Below are 19152 nucleotides of genomic sequence, written 5' to 3'. Positions count from 1 at the left end.
GGGGGGGGGGGTGAGGGAGGGAGGGAGGGAGGATTAAAATTCTTAATAAATTCCATGGACAAATCTACTACTCTACTTCATAGTACAAATTTTTAAATTTGTCTTATGTTCTATCCCAGTTTACTTTGTGTTTCTTAATACGTGGTCTGTGCAGGCTCTAACTTTAGAGAATAACTTAAGGATTCAGAAGGTATTGCCTTCTCTGCCTTCATTTTATGAGTTTCAGCACTGATGGTTTTCATTTCACTCTGACAGGTTTATTGCATTTACTAGTAGTGTGGCATCTGGGGAGAAGTTTCAGCACCACACATTGAAAAATTATGTAAGACTAGAAAAGCGTAATTATTATTATTATAAGTGCTGTTTCTCCATGATAGTGGTTTTCCCATAGTGTCTTTGGCAGCGGGTATTGTCCTGTATGCTCACTTTGACTCTGATACCTCCTCTGCTTCTACTGCAAAAAAGCAATGCTTATGCTCAGGTACTGTTAGTCATATTATCTACAGCCTGCTCAGCAGAGATAGTATTACCTTTCATGTGGGTGACACTTAAAGCCATTCGGTCATTTAGTTTCATCTTGCAGCCATTTTCCTGTCTCCAATAAAACCACCTTCTATCAATCTCTGTAAAATGGTCTTCTGCAAGCTTGTTTACAGTTGCAGAGTAACTTTCTTTTTTCCCTTGCAACTTGAATATAAGATGTCAATTAAATTATTTGTTCCTGTGCCTGGTTTTATGTCATCCTAGGCCTAAGTTTAGAAATATATATATTTTTATAAATCATCATGTTATTTTGCCTGCTTCTCTCTGTTGCCTCATGTGATGGGGTTTGCTTTGTGTCACTGCTGGGCACGGTCTTTAAAGAACTTTTCTGGAAGGAGTTTGTACGCAGTGTGGAGATGTTTATTTGTGTGCCCCTGATGCATTTATATCTAATTGCTTAAAGCAATGCTAGTTCACTGTCTAATGGAAGTCTGAACCTACACACCTACCAGTTTCAACTTGTTTTCTCAAAATGTTCTTTACAATAGAGTTTGAGATGGACTTTTCTTTTTTGATGGAGGTTCTTTTTCCATTTCTTTTTCCTGAGAAAGCTTTCAAAAACAAGCAGTAAATATCTTAAACTGTGTAGTGAGTGTATGGAGAATGACAGTGAATTCAAGCCTAACAAATACTCCCAAACAGCTTCAGCTTGCTGATGTCTTTATTTTGGTAATTACTGTTGCCAGTGTAATGAAAAGTAACTCAGAAACTTTTCTGACTTGAAGTTGTGACTGCATGATTTTAAACTTGAAGGTATTTGGGGGTCTTGTATTCTGTTTCATAGATGTCTGCATCATATTTTCAAGCTGATTTTTTGACTGCCGAATCTGCAGGAGCTGTTATGCATTATATGGCAGCTGATCTCTCTTCTTTCCTCTGTCATCACCAACAAGCTATCACTTCAGCTATGTTTCTGCCAGATAGGCAGTCTGAAGGTTACACTTGGAGTAGCACTTTTGCAAACTCATTAGTTGTGAGGGAAATTTTGCTGGTGTCACTTTGGGAGATGTCTTCATTTGATGAACTCATTTTTCTACTTCTTGCAATTCTGGTACAGAACTTCTGTTCCTTACAGCAAGCAGCCACCCTTCAGCCATGCTGAAGCTATAAGTCTGTAGCAGACTTACTGTATGAGAGAAATACTCCATTCTGGGAGGGAAAGGGAACCCTGACACATGGCTGCCACTCTGCAGAGTTAAACTTGCTTGCCACCTTGTTCTCTGGACAGCCTGCCAAGACCATAAGCAACTTCCGTTATTTCATCTTGTCATCTTGTCATTGCTGAGGGCTGTAATGCATATGGTTGCTCCTGGCTGATAACACTGGGTGCATCATACAGGTTTTCATAACAAAACTATATTCATGAAGTGAGAATCTACATATTGAGAATGTTGTTCATGTGCGAATACTTGCCTTTCTAAAGTTGTGCAAGTCCCTTACGTTCCAGGTCAGTTGCTGTAATCATCCAGTCAGGTCCCCGGACAATAGAAGAGCAAGGGCTGATGTGCTTGGCAGAGCAGCAGGTTATGTGAGCTGCCTCTGCTCTGTGAGTGGGAGAGGAAAGCAGTCAGTCATAGAATATCCCAAAAATATTATTGAATCCAACCTCTGGCTCCACAAAGGAGCCACCCGAAGTCCAAACCTTGTATCTGAAAGCATTGCAAAAAGGCTTATTGAACACTGGCAGCCTGGGACCCTAACCTGTCCCTAACCCCCAGCTGCCCTTCCCCTGTAACCGCTCCATGCTGTTCCCTCAGGCCCTGTCAGTGTCACAGAGAGCAGAGCTCAGTGCTGCCCTTCTGCTCCTGTGAGGAGTGCAGCCACCATGAGGCCTTCCCTCAGCCTCTCAGATGAGCAAACACAGGGACCTCAGCTGCTTCCTCATCTATCCTTCATAGTGTTTGTGTGGACCGTGGTGGAGGCTCATGCCCAGGGCAAAGTATGTGGATCAGAGGAGGAAAAAGAGATGTTTCTGGAAACATAGGGTTTCTTTTGGGGCAGATTTAGTTTATTTTTTATCCCTGTATTATATATGTGAGCATCCCCACATTTTGTGAAATATGTCCGGTGCTGTCCTCTGCTCTCATGTTGAATACCACTGTCTTAGGTGGCAGACACAGGTAAAAGGTCTGCTGTGAGATGAGCTTGTGGTGGAGGCTGAACAGGGCCTCTCCTTAGCCATGCAGTGTGCACTTGCTCCTGTGCTTCTGGAGGCAATGCAGAGCAGGCACCGCTATGCACAAAGCTACTCCTGAGTGCTGATGACATGAGGAGTGGCAGTGGCTGCATGGTCTGATGGGATGCAGGACCCTTGTGTGAGGCAGAAGGAGGGCCTGCTTCTGTCCAGACGCACCCCTGACATGGCGTGTTCTCTCACAGTCTTAAGTCCATAAAGGATCTGTTTCTCAAAATTAAAAAGGGCAATTACAAATTATTTTCAGTCCTGCTCTTTTGTAGAGTGAAATGTAGCAAATGCACTAACATACTGATCTCTGCTTTCTTGTATTTCCCCACTGACATTTTCTCATCCATTTGAAGTGAGCAGGGAGAAACCTCCAGTCGCAGTGATTTTTCTTAATCTGACACTTTAAAATGAAGAAGTAAAAAAAAGAACCATGACACTGAGGTGAGAGGTCATTGCGTTGGTTTCCTTGACCATTTGTGTTTAACTGAAAAGCTGTGGCTGGCCATAGAAAAGGCAGGGTACTTGCTACTGCTTTTTTACAAGTGGTTCATGCTGAGAAGTATGTGGTAATTTCATGTAATAAACAGTGTTTGAGTTTATTGCTTCTATGAAAGACACTGTAGCAGACCTTAAGAGGAGCCTTGCTTCAGGCTAGGCTTCACATAACTCATAAAGGAATGATTCTTTATGTTAGAAAAGGGAAGGAAATGCATAAATGAATTCGTATTCTTGAAGCTAAAAAGAAGTGTCTTGGTAAACTGCTTTTGTAACAAAAATGTAAGGAAAATTAGTTGCAACTTCGCTTGCGCTATGAGAGCTTGAGTCAGTTCTGTCTACTCCCTTTGGTATTCTGTATGGGAATATCATAATTTTTTTAAGCAGGCAGTACTGTTCAATATTTCTGGTATTTACTTGAGAAATCTTTATGTAGAAAATCAAATATTAAAGCTATCTGTGCTTTCTGAAGTGAAATTGGGGTTGTTTGTGATTTACTTCTGCATACTAAAATAAGTAGAAGTTGAAACAAATATATTTTTGATAAAGAAGACTGTCATTTGTATTCAGCATTTTTATTATTATTATCATTTACAGAAACATCTTACCAAAACTTCAGAATAATGCTTCTATGAATAGTTAAAATTAACTGAATGCCTCTTGTACCCTTGCAACGCGTCAAGAGGACTACTCCCTAACTTTCTGAAATATCTGAAAAATTGATCTCTAAAACTAATGACTGAAAGAGTAAATGCATTTAGCAAGTGACATCTTAAAGTTTTAAGAATTCATGACAGAGAAGAAGGCAGAGTAGTATCTCTATGAAGGGTGGACAGAGAAAGTAGTTTACTGAAAATGCTGAGTTAGCTATGGGTGAGCTGGTTCTGCTTTTTTTTTTTTTTTTCTTTTCCCTGGGTTATTATCTGAAATATTCTAAGTAGAAGGAAGGTGATGATTGCAATGGGGAAGAGGCCTGAATCCCCAGCTTACCTGCACTCATCTGTTTGCAGCAGGGGTGGTTTCAGATGCTTTCTGTAGGGATGCAGTGTTTATGAAGTATAACTAGAGAATGCCAACTTGCTGGAAAAAATATTTCTGGTAAAACTCAGATTACAAAGTCATTTCTGAATTCAGAAACTATTGGTTTAACTTGGAGCTGTGATGAAACACGTGTTCTCCCTTAACCAAGTGGCCTAAGTAAGCTTACTTGTTCTCTGTCAGCTGTAATATAGCATGTCTACAATATATGGGCTGCTATGAAGGTAACACCTCCAATGTTACTGTGGTGGCCCTCAACATCACAGGCAGATGTTGGTGATATGGCAGTAAAGCTTTAACCTTTCCATTAGTATTACATTACACGCTGTTGCCCTGTGACAGATGGCTTCAGAGGGACATTCTGACAGAACAGTGTCTTACATGAAAGTGTGTACAAAGCAAAGGTGTGTCACTGAATTCCTCCATGTGGAAAGGTGGCACCCACTTATATTCATTGATACTTGCTGAACATTTATGGAGACCAAACAGTGGATGTGAGCACAGTTAAAGCTGGATTGTTTGGGCAACATTTTCCTAACAGCTGTGTCGTCCTTGAATCTGTGAAACAGTGAGCCACCTCCACTGATGCAGGTTTTTATGAGCGTGGCATGCAGGTTCTTGTTCATCGCTGGCAAAAATGCATAGCTAATGATGGTAACTATTGAAGAATAGTGTTCTGTAGTTGAGAACTTGCTCTATCAAATAATGTCATCATGCTCTTTGTATCTGATAGAGTTTCCATGGAAATAACTAGAAGACATTTCTTTTGGAGCAACTTGCATGTTGGAAGTTGAGGGGGGTAGGGAGGATAGAGTGAAACAAGACTGTTATGAATAATAATACTACAGTGGAAAAATCTACAAACATACCCCATGATGAAGACAAATGTTTCTGAAATGTATTCTGTAGTTTATGCACGCCTTTGCTCGTTCCTTGTAATGGAGGGAGGAAAGGATCCTGCTTGCAGCTTGGGGTGGTTGTTATGCTGATGTCTCTATGACTACATTTTTGTTCTGAGGTTTAACTCTTAATCTGAGTAGAAAGATCTGCATTGATGAAAGCTGAGTCTGATGCGTGTGAATCTTTTGTAGGCTGGCTGAATTACTGTAGAAAGTGAAACTTCTGCTCTGCAGTGTTACTGCTGATAAATATACAACCGTTTTGGATGACAGATTTCCTGGCATCCTGTTACTCAAAACCAAACTTAGAAAAAACACTTTCTTTTTTGGCACAGAATCTGAATTTTAGGAAACAATATTTTTGGCAAGGCTGATGTAAATTTGAGAGGTTTTTGACTTCTGTTTGTTCTTGCTGTTAATCACTAATATAAAATGTGCATGAATTAATGAAAGTATCTGTATGTTGCTTACACTGATCTGTAATTTTTCCTTCATGTATTTACATATACTGTTACTAACAAAATAGTTTTCAAGGTGTTCAAAAATGTCATCAAAGTATGCATGTGGATCTTGGATTGCTTTGTAATACTGTCAGTGCAGTTAGGACTAAGATGTCTGAAGGTAGTTTCTGTGCAGTGTGTGTGCTTGCAGAAACACAGCTGGAGCGGAGTTGAGGTTCAGAGGATGCATTCATTACCAATGGAAATATTGTGAGACAACTGTGGCTCCAGACAGCCGGCTGTCAGTGCACATGTTGCCTTGCAGCATAGCTCCAGTCCTGCTGTGCGTAAGCAAGTGACTGCCTCTGTCTTGCTGAAGTTTCATTAAGAGCTATGTAACACAATCATCTTTTCATCCCAATACATCTTACACTAGTTTTCTGGAAAGCAAGCAACAGTTTATCACTGTGGAACTTAACCCTTAAGTACTCTAGATGAATACTGGAAGTATAAAAGTCTTGAGTTCCAGTTCAGACTTCAGAGATTCAGGTGAGTTCTGGATGTTTTAGATTGGTAGTGTTTATGGAGGCCCTTTTCTTTCACATCACCTTGAATCTGGGTTACTGTGTCTTTACTTACCTTTCTTGAGGTATGGTAATTTTTCTACTTGTGTACAGTAAGTAAGATACCGGTTTAAAGCATTTGAGAAGATATTTGCTTTTAATGATGAGCTGGTTTATCTGCAGTATGAAATTAGAATATGATAAGTATAGATGGCTTAAGCCTCAAAATAAGATTAACTGGAGTGCCTGCAAGTGTAGAAAAAAATGTCGTTTTCTGGATAGCAGCACTAATGCTGAGAATTGAAGCTTTTAACGTTCTTTTATTATCTAAATGGATGTTGCTGGCTTTTTGATCATGGGTTAAAGCAAGCACTTACGGGCAAAAAAGCATGTGTGTTGAAAACCATACAAGAAAAATAAGATGGTTTTGCAGAGGATGTGGATACCATTAAAAGCCTGGAACACAAATGGATTGAGCCCTTAAGGATGGTAGGAGGGTTGTTATTTTATTACAGTCAACTAAATTGAGCCAGTGGATGAATAAAGTGAAGATGTACCTTATCTCTCTTCTTAATTAGATATAAGCTTTTTCAATTTTCAGTGATTTACTGTTATATATCTTTATTTTTTTATTTTTATTATTGTTATTTTTATTCTGGAAGAACTAAACAGTCAGCCCTGTGAAGAAATGGCATTCTCCTATTTTATCTAATTACAGCTGGAATTCTAATTGGAAGCCTCATTCTTGTTCTACATGGAGCACTCACACAAGAAAAATGTATGTTTAACCTAAGCCTGTGTAATTATTCAGTAGTTGTGCTCCAAATTTGCTGTCTCTTTAGTGCTTCACAACAGTACTTTCCTGCCAGATCCTACCAGAGAATAAGAACAGCATTCTAAATGAAAAATAAACACTAGTTTTGGCACAAGTGTTTATTTTTTTAATCCATAGCTTCAGGAAGCATACTATGACTGTTGTTCTTATATTCTAAAATAATCTGGGTGCTAAACAAAACCACTGTTGAAGTTACATGAAGTGGTGATCTTTAGTTCAGCATGTTTCATCACTGCATGTTTGAACATAAAAATATATAAACTGAATTGTTAGGCTGCAGTCTGTTCTTCCTGGAAGGAGTGAGGTTAGAGAGTTGCATTATGTTAAGAGAGTTATGGGTGTTCTGTAGTTTTTGTTTTTGTTGTTTTTGTTTGTTTGTTTGTGTTTGTTTTTGGTTTTTGTTTTGTTTTTCTATTTGTTCATTTTTAAAGGTTATCAGTTATCCTGCCTTTGGTATCTCAGCGTTTGAATCTGTTCCGTGTACTGAGACTGTACAAAGTGTGCATGCCTCAGCCCTTTCTGACTTTGCAAAGACTTTTACAGAATGGTATAGGTGCTGTAAGTTAGTTATAGGGAGTAAGCCCGAGGAAAATGAACGTGCTGTTTTTGGTTAGGTTGTCCCATTTAGTTCTATTACTGGGAGACTGTTGATCCTGATTGTTATAATGGGGGTGGGAAAGAAATGGAAGGATAAATTATGTTTAGAGTCTCGGAAGAATAGTCTGTTGGAATTAGAAAAGATGTCAAACTTCGTATGTAGCAGAATTCCCAGAAGTGAAAGCATCTTGGCAAGTTTAGGAGTTTCAGATGGTTGTGCTTTAAATGGGGTTGTGCTTAAAAATGGTCTGGCCTTGGGCCTGACCAAGTGGTTGGGTGGGTAGAGTAAACATCCGAGAACTTCCTACTGAAATACCATTGGCTAATGAACAAAATTTTTTGTGTATGTGAGATTGGGATGTGGGGAGAACATGGCAAAGGAGGGGAAAGAAAGGCAGATACTATCCCTATTGCTTCTGATTAAACAGCAGGATACGTAGATTAATCTTTTTGCCAGTGCTGCAGATTGATGGGTAACCATATGATGTGCCATCTGCTACCTAGCTGGTATGTTGCATTTAGATGTTGCCCATGGATGTTTTTCATTTGTGTTTTAAGACACTTGTTACAAGTGTTATTCATCTACCAAGTAAGAGAGAAAGTAACTTCAGAAAGTAAGAATTTATTTTTTTAAATGAGGTATGTAGAATCTTTTAAGTCCTTTATTTACAATTTACTTTCAATTCTTTTATTTAGGTTACAGTAAATTATTTGTTTAAAACTGTGTTTTAACTTGCATGCACTAAACTGAATCCACTCAGTAAGTATGTAGCTGAGAAAGTAATAGGTCGGTCTCATTGTTTTGTTCTTTGTAACATATACACAAGTTTCTCCCTGTGTAACAAGTTCAGTGTGCAGGGTAAGTGCAAAGACCACATTTGGGGCGCAGTTCTGTGCTTAAACAGAGGAAAATGAGAAACTCTGGAGACAGCACTCCATTTAATCCAGAAATAAGGCAGAGTTGTTTGGCTTTGCGTGGTATTTCTTGAAGTATGTTTCTTTGATGTGCCATGCAATTTTATTAAGAAGGCAAGCTGGGCAAGTTTTGGAAGGAATCCAAGCGGTTCTGAGGACACAACATTGTGTGCACAGCAAGAGAAGAGTTGTGAAAAAGATCTCTCCCCTACAAGGCGCAGAGTTCCAATTCATGACTTTAGCTATGACTGGGGAGGGGATGTTATTGCCTGGACATTCTGTGGGTGGTGCGTGTGCCAGGGAGCATAGGGAGGAGGAGAGGAGAGAAGGCCAGAAAGACTGAGGAGGAACTTGTCGTATTTCCATGTTTTAGACACTGTAGCTTTAGTGTCTGCCTCGATCCCAACAAGGATCAGAGAGGTGGACCTTGAGGCTGGAGGGGAGGGTAGAGATTACAGAAGTCTTGAGTTAAGAGAACTCAATGAAGAAAAGAAATAAAGCAGGCTGACAACTGTCAGAAGAGTGAAGAGGAGGCCTTTTGGTTCTGTTACAGGAGCACAGCAGTGGGACTAAGCAGAAGGTGAAGGTATTGAATACTGGAGATGAACAGAAAGCCTTTGAACCTGTGTCACTTGTTCAGCAATCTTTGTTTCAACAAAAGCGAAAGACAAACAGGTGTTTTATATGTACTGCAAGCCTTTGACTTAACCCACCATTTGGTCAATTTTAAGTGTGTCTGGAAAAAAAACAAAAATTAAGTTCATTTTTACAGTTGCCTAAATTGAGGGAAATAGACTTAAAGGAATTTTGTCAAGATACTCAGCTGAATTTAAGAGTAGGTATTAGATCACATGAAAAGCAGGACTTTTAGCTTAAACTCTGAAACTGGCTAGGAGCAGTGCAGAAGTTTTAAGATGCATCTTTCAAAAGCATTTTCTTCTAAGCAGTGACTTCTGAAGGGCTTAGCTAATGAGTTGTCAAATCTGCCAATTTGAGTTTGAGTACTAACTTATTTAAAGTCCTGCGTAAATTTAAATATTTAATATTTACAAGCTGTGATGAAATACCCTTGACGGGGGCTTACAGTGATATACTGTATAAATAAAATATTTACTGAAGTAAGAATCTTGTATGTATGCAGTATTTGGTTTGTCTGAGCTTTCCTTTCTGTGCTGTAATTCCTCTACTAATTGTTTTTTGAATGAAGACCATTGTTATCTTTCAATAATCAAATTTGTGTTCAGTGCAGATAAAGTACTCAGACATGGTATTCTTCATGTAATTATAAAATTTGCTATTTTTATTTCTGATTTAAGATGTACTTATAATTTAATATCTGCCTGTATTTTGGGTAATGTTCTTGAACATCAGTTTATATTTGCCTATTCTATGCTATATGACAAGTTAATAAAATATGTAAATATTTCTTTAATAAAGTGTAGTTCAGTAACATCTAATTATATGTCAAGGAGATGGTCTGCATAAAGAAGATGTAAATAGCCTCTGTTCCAAGCAGTACACATGCTGCTGTTCTTTCAGGTGTTTCCATAACTGCTTTCACATTGAACTGCACAGTGAGGTATCTACAGCTTTGAGTTTCATGATTCCCTCCACACCCCCCAGTATGAAGTGACATGTCAGTGCTCAGGAATTGAGCAGGAGAATTTGCAGCTTCACAGGGAGATCTGGTATTATTCAAAGCACATTCTGTGCACTGCACTGTTCAGTTTAGAGCTCTGATTGGAAACAACGCCTTGCATAAAGGGAGAAAATGCTGGGGCTCTCAGATGAAAGAGAGGACTATGCTTTAATTTAGTAGCAACTGCACTTGGCATGGTCTGTGCATCAGCCTTTAAGCTAAGTACATCAACAGGAAGCAAATATTACAGGTTTTTTACCTTCCCCTCCCCCCGCACCCAGATTCTGCATTTCTAGTTAAAACCTTTCCAAGCACAGTAACGCAGTTACTGCATACCAAGAGGGAGGATTCAAAATATCTAGATATTCACTCCACAATGTAGTAGGTTAAACTGTCATTGTTTCTGCAATGCTTTTGTTGTATTATACTGTGATTCTGGCACGTTTACTTGAGCATAGAGAGTAAGTGAAAATGTTTACATGTGCTGGATGTGAACAGGAGGGAAGGTTGGTTTTTTGGTTTTTTTTTTGTTTGTTTTCCAAATTTGTTTTTAATTTGTCCTCTGCTTCACTCCACAAAATTTAGCCTAGTCCTCACAAGGCTACATCTTTATGTTAAACTCCTTATTTTCAGAAGTGAGCAACATCTACAATTGAATTTTACTGTCAAGCTGCTGATACTTAGAATGAACTTCTCCCTCTGTCTGATGACCTATACTAGTTAATAAGTGCTTTTGGTGCTGTAATTGTATGCACAGGTGTGTGCATGCATGCCTAAACAAGTTTTAACTTGTTTTTCATTAGCTGTGTTGGCAAAGTGGTATCATTGTTCTGTGAACAGGAGAACATCGTAAGCAGATCAATTTCTTCCCTTTAAGCAGTGTTGGGCCCAAGGAAGGTGTATTGTTTTTACTTTAAACATAGGGTGAAATATATGTGAAAAATATATTGGAAATACTCCAAATTTAGCTTTTCTTAATTATTTAGCTTTTTCTTCATGACAATCCTTGGCAACAGGAAAAAAAGCAATGTCACATCCACTTTAAGAAGAGTAGACAGGATGACCTGAGGTACTGCTGACTTCTCAGTCTTACCTCTGTGCTGGGGAAGATCAAAGCACAGATCCTCTTGGACACTATGCTGAGGCACATGGAAGAGTGAGAGGTGGTGTGAGAAAACCAGCATGGCTTAACTAACGACAGGTCCTGCCTGAGGAGCCTAGGGGCTTTCTGAGGTGATGTAACTGCATTAGTAGATGAGGGAGTACCCACTGACGTCATCTGTCTGGAACTCAGTAGAGCTTTATTCAGTAAGGCCCCTGTTCACTGCAGATGAGTTGGACTAGGTGACCTTTAAAGGTTCCTCTCAGTTCAGGCAATTCTGATTCACCTCCAGTTGGACCCATTCGATGAATTAACTTCTGCTTAACAGCAGCTGTTATTCTGGAGTGCCCTGTGGGGTGAGATGTGGTCTTACCAGAGGCTGTGCTTACATAGCACTTCTGTAGTGAATCTTGGCAATACCAGATACACATTTTATTGTTTACATTTTTGATGAGGCCCATTAAGTGCTGTAATGCTATGATAATCTGGTATTGTGAAGGTAGCATAACTCTTAAAACTGGCTGCTTATGCATACATGTACATGGATCAAAAGTAAGTGCCCTTCTTTCCATTTCTTTCTATTTTAGTCCAAACTCTTGTAATTATTACTCTAGAATTTTTCATACACTAGTCACGTAAAACAAAGGGCATAAGTGAAGTATAGGAAACAGTAAGAAATATGAAATCTGTCTTCTGCTCTGTCATGGATACTGAAGTGCTCTTTTGTGCTTTCATGTTGTTATGTCCTTCCTTAGGACTGGAGGCTCTTCAGGTTTCTAAGAAGATAATTATAAGGCTGAAAAATTACTATTCTTTAAGCATTGTAAACATCTAGAAAAGTATAATAGTATATATAAAAGTTTATATTATATAAAAACTAAAAAAATATATATATAAAAAATTATATAAAAGCATAATAACGGACTCCAGTGCAATCTAACTTCAGAGTAAATTACAAATTTCTGCTAGGTAGCTTAGCCAATGGATATGCTTAAAATGTATAATTTCAAAAGTACAATTTTAAATTCAAAACATGTGTATACTTAAAGTCTAGCCTATGTGCTTTTTACAGCATCTGAAACATCAAATTATGGTTGTTTTGTCTGAACTGCCATCTGTCATAGATACTGCCAGGCTACTTCTCTCTCCATTGATTTTGCCAATAGCTTACAGTTACACTGTTCAGTTTGTATTTGAATAGGTAGTACAGCAGAGGGTTAAGTTGATCTAGGCAGGAAGTTTGCAGGTGACTTTTATACACTAACTTTGATTTTATTTTATTTTTTTTTTAATATTTTGCTTAGCATGTCATATGAAGGAAGCAGATGTTTTGGTGTAATCACTTTAACTGAAGTATTTCTGTTTCTGTTGGAGAATAATCAAACTTTCATTGGCACATACTCTGGGTTACTGTATTGTGAGCAGAGTTCTTCCAAAACTCAGTAATGTGATGCTAAAAGACATTCAAAGTCAGAAATCCAGGAGAACTAAGAGATTTTTCTTGAGTTAATAAGTACATAAACACATAAACACATCTATGTGTCTGACAAGGAACTTGAAAGTTAGGAATAGATCATGTCAGAATATTTGCTTCACTTTAGCAATGATTGCAATTCCCTTTCCTTATGTCTTGCTTTTTTTTTTTTTTTTTTTTTAGCTTCACTGTTTTCTAGAATATTTCCAAGGAATGCTTATCAGCTTCTATTTTACTGATGAGTAAAAGTTACAACTTCATTTAAACTTTTTAAATGTCAGAAATGTTAGCACAACAAGATCACATAACATTATTCTTCTGCTTTTCTTTGTATGTACAGTACTTTCCTGTTTTTACAGTCAAGTTAATTTAGATCCTTTTATGTATGTATCTGTATTCTGTAGCTGGAAAAGGCTGTGTATGTAGCAAACCATCAGGTTTCAGTAGTCTTATTCTCCGTGTGCATTCATGTAGCATTTGAGCATTATTTTCTCTTCAGCTTGGTGCTAAGAAATGCTATATAATGTTCAGCTCTTCTTCTGGCTCTTCTCTGACGTGCTTCTTTTCCATGTGTCTTCTGTCTTTGTGCTGTGATCATTGCAACCTTTTTCAGAACAAGTTTTTGTGTGCAGCAGGAGTATGCTTCTTGTGATTGGGTGCTGCTCTTTCATATTAGGAGGTAGCCAAGTACTTAGAGCATTGCTGGCTTAGGCTAAGGGCAGTCTATAAAAATACTTTTCTCAGCCAGAGATGCACAGTAAACAATTGTGCTGTCAAATTAGAGATAGGTTTGTGACTTTAGGTACTTAAAGTGTAAACTTGTTACTTTCAGTGAAGACTGTTTAGGCAGAGCTGTTTTGATTTTTTTGTTTTGTTTTTCATAGAAATTTTTGTTTTGTTTAAAAAAAAAAAGAGCTGTGATCATTTATTCAGCATCCTTCAGATACAGACGTCCTGCAGTGCTCTCTTCTTTGCTTTGTTTGCCATCTCTGTTCAAAGCTCTGGTATTTGGGAGACTAAATGCTATTGCCATTTTCTTTATCCCTACCAGTGAATTAAACTTTGCAGAGCAAGGGAAGGAACACAGACATTTTGAGCACTGTATAAACACATCCACCTTTCAGATCTTAAGCAAGTGCAGTATGAGCAAATAAGCCTGTCCTGAATTAATTCCCTGTGTGGCTGCAAAATTAAAAATGTGATTTTAAGATAATGCAGGGGAGTCATGCTCTTTTTCCCCTCTGCACTGCCCTCCATGTGTCCATGCGCATGTATCTCAGTTTCTTCATCCATCAAGATGAATGAAGATTGTGCCTCAAGGCATAATGCTGGCAGTGGACATAGCTGTCTTTGACCATGGTGAATGCAGACTCTTACCACCACTTTGCTGTATCCAGGAGTGCTCTCTTGTGCCAGTGACTTACCCTGCCCTGTTAATGTTGATGGTAGCTTATCTCTTCAGTTGGGCAAGTCTAACACGGAGCACTTAAGGGTCACTGGCACACATGCAAGCTTTCAGTTACCTCTTAATGTTTGCCCTCTTGTGCAAGACTGCAAAGAAGTGGTGATGGAGAGGGATCCAGTTGGATTCCAGTTTGGCACTGTAGCAGAGCTGAAAACATAAACATTATTCGCAAGTTTTAGAAGATGGAAAAGAATCCTATGCATCTATAGCCCTTTTTCTAGAAGAACAATCTTTTGCTTTGGAAAAATCTCACTTAGGTGCTGATACCTACCTGAGTGTTTGGTGAGAAATAACCCATTTAGCAGGAAAAACTCAGATGTCCTCTACCACGACTGCACATGAGTGGTTGTGCTGAATGATGGGTGGAGCTGAGGAAGATGTGGAGGTGGCTGTTCTTATCAAGAGAAAGTGAACGATGAGTTCCCTTGCTCAACTGTACATCCCCCTCTTAGTGTCTTGTCATTTTCCATGCAGTTTCCTTTCAGTAGAATTTGGAGAATGTTAAGCCATTAGAGCAAAGACAGTTATAAAAATATGACTTTTAAAAGTTCTCTTTAAAAAAAAAAAAAAAAAAGGAACAAACTGGAGGCATAAATCTCACCAGTTTAGGAGGCAATGTCCCAGGTCATTCTGATAGGTTTGCATTATGTAACTGCTTTCATTTAAATCTGTAACAAAGCAATAAACCTTTTTTCACAAGTCTACAATATAATATTTTTAAAGCCTGCGTCTTCTCAGTACAGATACTTCTTCCACAGGGGACAGTGTATTGCAAAAGTATTTGGCATGGTACAAAACACAGAATTCTCAAAATTGAAAAAGTGTTTCCACATCACAAAAAGTCTCAGATGACAGAAAGAGATATGGGTAGGTAATTAGTTCAGTCACAGCAGCAAAAATCCACAGAAATGCAGTTACCACATGAAAAACGTAATGTGCAACATTTCTTGAATTAAATCCTGTGAAGGTGATTTTTTTCACCTTAAATGCTGTAGTGGTTTTACTTAAATACCTGCAAAAGGAGGAAGCAGTTTTTAATGAAAGGTATATGCTACCAAGACACTTGCTTTGTCTGATGTACCTGTTTAATGCCGCTACAGTGTCCTTTCACTGAAGCAACATGAGCAGATCCACTTATCCCTTCAGAGGAGACTTCTCATTTATTCAGGTTATCTTCAGATCTGAGGAGTGAAGATGAGGGGTTAAAAACCAGTCACCTGCTCAATTGGCCTTCCCTGCTGCAATGCTCAATGAGACAAATTGACAGTTGTGTTTTGGATTTGTGGATTAATACTTCAGCACAAGTACTCTGTTAGCTTTCCAGGAACAGGACATCATCAAAACTTGGGGGAAGATGTTTGCTGTTACACTTTGAGGAGAGTTCAGAAATGAGAGGGAAGTGTGAAGGTTTTTAGTCTGCTAGAGGCTGTTCTTGGGGGGGAAGCAAGTAGCTGTGTAATTGACTTGTGATCTGATAGTATTGAGCATCTTTCCAGTGGGTAAGAATGATTTTAAAAGGAGAGCAGTCAAATAGTGAAAGCAGTAATATCTGGATCTTAATACACCCCCCCCCCTTTATTTTTTATTTTTTATTTTTAAATAAAATGCAATAAATATTAGAAATGCACCAAGATATCTTGTTACTGATACACTGTTGTATCAGTATAGCGTCCCTTCTTTATTCACTTTCTCTGCTTCCATTAGTTCAGTCCATCTCAGAAAGGAGCATGATTAATTCCCCTACACTTGCACATCTGTGACAATAAATATTAGAAACTGAGCCCTGGGGCTTGCTACCTTCTTGCTTAATTTTCACCTCCTTTGGAAGGTTCTTGTCGCAAGAATTTTTCTCATTACAAAAACAGCTGATCTGGTAAACCTAGTACTGTAGGCTGGGAATGGACAGAAGTACAAGTTTTGGAACGGGTGATGAGACTGCCACCCCTAATCACTATGATCAGCCCTCTGAAAAGGAAGGCACTTCCTCAGTGTTAGGAGGATAGATTCTAAAACATCTGTGTCTTTAGTTTCATAATTCATACTATTCGTAATTCATACTAGTGGTTATTCTGTAATCTCACTAATCCAGGATCAATAAAGAGTGTGGTGTGCGTGCTTTATTGAGGATTTTGTCGCTTCTTTCCATAATTTTTGCATTTATCTATATGTATTATGAAGGGCAGCACATGTTGTCTTTATAATATAAAAACAACAGAGAAATGTCATGATTAATAGGCCAGTGGGATAAGTACTTGTTCCAAAGCAAGTCAAAAAATTCACTGGATGTGGAAGCTTCATGCCAAGTATTCTGAAAAGAGTGGATTCAGGCTAGCAATTAGCTACTGGTTGAGTAAGAATTACAAAATTGCGAAACAAATTACTGTTATTAGCAGAAGTACTTGTTCTCATGTCAAGCTGTCATCTTCACTGTTGAACCTGCTTCTGCCATGTGGAAAAAAAAAAAAAAGACACTTTTTTTTATGAGGGCTTATGTTTCTTTAATATAATTCTCTCCTGTACTTAACAGTGGTTTCTGTGACTTGGCCACTTCAAATCAAACTTGCAAAAGCAAGAGAAACTTAAAAACTCAAGTGCTTTTTTTTCTGTCTTTGAAGAAGCTAAATGAATAAATATTGGATCTGAAATAAAAGATCAGTAGGAGAATGTGTAATACATTAGCCTATACAGGGCTGACTTAAACCAGCTCTGTTGCTGCAGTTCTACAGGCTAAAGTCCAGTAAATACCCTTTGATTTACACCTCTCCTTTGCTTTTAAAGTAGAAGTTTAGAGGGAGCTGTAAAACAGCAGAGCTTAAAGAACTCTGGAGTGAAATAGCCCCTTTGATTGCAGATTAAAAGTGATCTGTGAGTACAGCATTTAATAACAAACAACTAATTGTGGGGTTATGTGCTGAATAGCAATAAGGTTGTTGAATAACTGGCACTTAATCTAGATATATGTTAGTTGATAACTTTCTTGTACTCTTGAGCAGTGGCAAAGATTCCTGGAACCCCACATTCTGATAAACTGTAGATGGGAGCAGTCTACAAAGTCATTTGATTTTAAGCAGTATATTTGTTGTCTTGTAACACTTTTATACTGTGATATATACCCTGTGCTGAGTATCCTTGAAACAGTTACAGTTTGAGGGAAAAAAAGATTGATAGTGATACATAGCTCAGAAAAGAGGAGATCTACTTGCCTTAGCTGGTCTCCATTGTTTCAGTGCTTCAGTCTCACACTGTAATGTGATAGTTGGCTCATTGCCAACATCAGATTAAAGAACTCTTAATGTTAAAGGCATCATAAGCACGATGTGTCTTTGTGGAATGGGGATACTGGAGATCCACTGACACCATGGAGAAGTCATCTTTCTTTAGCTTACAGATCTGTAACCACTGCCTGTTTAAAATCATGTGCTGAATGGAACGTTTTCTATTTAGAAAGAAGTCCAAAATGCATTACTATCTTCTGTGAAGAAATAAATTAAAAATAATAATAATAATTTAAAAAAATAATAAAAAATTATGTCATGGACTAAAGGAAAAATATCAGAAACTCAGGCATCAGAATTCTTTAAACACCAGCAGCATAAGCTTTTTCAGCGAGAAGGACTTCTCCAGAAACAGTTCCTCCTGTTTTATTTTGCTGGCCCATGGTATCAGAGGTGAATGTTTGTGGCATGGCAGTAGTGGTTGAACCTTCCCACCAGTATTCTGTTACATGTTGTTTCTGTGTGACAGGTGGCAACAGAAGGGCACTCTGACAAAGTGGAGATGTGTATGAAGCAAATGGGTGTCACTGAGTACCTCCATGTGGAAAAAATGACACCTGTGGACATTCATTGATGCTTGCTGAACATTTATGTAGACTAAATGGTGGTGGCAGTGGCCCCTTGTTCTGGACAGACATGTGGATTGTTACAGGTGTGGCGTGCAGGCTTGCTCATCTCTTGTAAAAATGTGTAGCTAATGGTAGTGACTATGCTGAAAAATAGTCTTTTGTAGCTGAGAATTAACTCTGTGAAATAGTGTTATTGTGTTCTTTATTATCTGTTGTAGTTTCCATGGAAATAACTAGAAGTTAATACTTCAGAAGAAACCTATGTACATAACTCTAAATCCTAGACAGTTTTTCAATTTTATTAAATCTTCTTCCATACCAAAATGTATTGTGTATCTACATATTTCAGTGTTACTTTGTAGCCCTGGACTTTCTTAAGCCTGATATTAGTAGTGATTCTGTTTTTTGCTTTTTTATTAATATGATAAAGCAGTAACTGTTGTAAAACTTCTGAGGCGAGTGTTGATAAGAAAGTGGTTAACCTTAATATTTCTATGACTGAAAAGGTCTTATATATTTCCTTACTCTGACTAACGACTATTTAATTGTTTTGAGATTAATGTGTTGTTTTTTTTTCTCTCCTTTTTGCAGTGGTTGTACATGCTGTTGAAAGAGAATAGGTGTTACATGTGCACGCACACAGAGTAAATTGTAAGCTTCTTGGAGCTGCGAATCACTTAGCTGCAAGATCATTATTTATGTGCTGTTTGAGTGCATATACAACTGCAAATCTGTGGGGAAAAAAGTGGTAATAGCTTATAATCAGGTTGTGGACTGTCTCACTTCTGCAAAGATTGACATTCTTTTCAAACATGGAAAAAAAGCCATTTTTTGTTACTGGGCAGAGAACACTTTTGTCTAGCCCCAGTATTTTCCTCTGTATAGTATGGAGAGATGAGGACGTTTTTAATAAGCTCTGCTTCAGAGGGGTAACTATTATGACAAGGACACAGTTCCCAGAATTTGTCTGATTTTCTGTTTTGCTTTATGGATGTAACTTCTTAGTATTGTAGTAGAGCCCAGGAAAAAAAATAAGAGTAGAAAGTGTAACAGGAATTCTGTGCCCATTGGGATTAAGCTAAAAATAACTTACTCTTACTGGTTGCTTCTGTCAGTCT

General features: G+C 38.2%; 1 protein-coding gene across 3 annotated transcripts in view; it reads left to right on the top strand.

The window, feature by feature from the left end:
- The window catches only part of DAPK1 (death associated protein kinase 1), a 99638-nt gene that overhangs the window by 18179 nt on the left and 62307 nt on the right, over positions 1 to 19152 (top strand). The window lies entirely within an intron of this gene.

This window comes from Coturnix japonica, chromosome Z, assembly GCF_054131305.1.
Source record: "Coturnix japonica strain WE chromosome Z, WE-NBRP24, whole genome shotgun sequence".
Lineage (NCBI taxonomy): Eukaryota > Metazoa > Chordata > Aves > Galliformes > Phasianidae > Coturnix > Coturnix japonica.
The sequence above is the reverse complement of the archived record's forward strand: the minus strand, read 5'-3'. Positions and strand labels throughout refer to the sequence as shown.